Below are 861 nucleotides of genomic sequence, written 5' to 3' on the forward strand. Positions count from 1 at the left end.
GGCAAAGTTCGTAGTAAGCGCAGAACGGCTGAAAAGGGCCTAAATCTTATGTTTTGAGCGAAATTATCGTGTCTAATGCATTACCAATGGCATTTTTTCAAAACTTTTTTTTTCACGTTCTGACACTTTTATAAGGTGAAATACACTTAGTAGACATGTTTAGAATCAAAAAGAAAAATCTTTGATCAAAACTCGATTTTTAATGGCAAAGTTCGTAGTAAGCGCAGAACGGCTGAAACGGGCCTAAATCGTGGATCTTTGGGTACCCCCCCGGGGATCAAAGTTGTTAATTGGATGCAGTCGCTCTCAGGATCTAACCCACACGTGGGATCCCCACTCACTCCCGCCATCAGATCTTAGGGAGCAGGCTGCATCAGAGAGTCTCCGCAATTTCTTATCCGTCACCTCCGTTCTTCCCTTCCTCCTTCCACCTTAATCATGGGGAGGACCCCGAAAAGAGTGAAGAAGTGCTCTGGTTGTGGCGAGCCGCTGTCTTGTCACAAGGCGGGCCAATACGGCAAGCACTGCCAGGGGGTTGACAAGGATCCGCCGGCAGACAAGCAGCCCATCGAGCTCGAGGACCCCAACCCTAAGTCTGCGATGGACGTCCTGGAACAGCGCAAGGCTGAGTTGGAGAAGGCCATCGCGGAAGAGGAGCTTCGCAACGAGCGTGGCAGCTCTTGAGAAGAGACTAGGGGCTCTGAAATCAAGCGGTCCAACCCCCCCGTCAGGCGAGGCGAAGCAGACCGGCCCCAAAGTATCCACGTCGGCGGAGGAGGCGGCTACGCTCGGCGCGGCTCTCCATCTGGGCCCCGGCGACCTGACACTAGACCACCTACGAATGAACAAGGAGCTCGTCAC

General features: G+C 52.7%; 1 protein-coding gene across 1 annotated transcript in view; it reads right to left on the bottom strand.

Moving 5' to 3' along the window:
- LOC118421569 (dehydrogenase/reductase SDR family member 11-like) overlaps positions 1–861 on the bottom strand; it is an 18,227-nt gene that overhangs the window by 9,112 nt on the left and 8,254 nt on the right. The gene's annotated exons all lie outside the window — the stretch shown is intronic.

The sequence above is a fragment of the Branchiostoma floridae genome, chromosome 1 (genome assembly GCF_000003815.2).
Source record: "Branchiostoma floridae strain S238N-H82 chromosome 1, Bfl_VNyyK, whole genome shotgun sequence".
NCBI lineage: Eukaryota > Metazoa > Chordata > Leptocardii > Amphioxiformes > Branchiostomatidae > Branchiostoma > Branchiostoma floridae.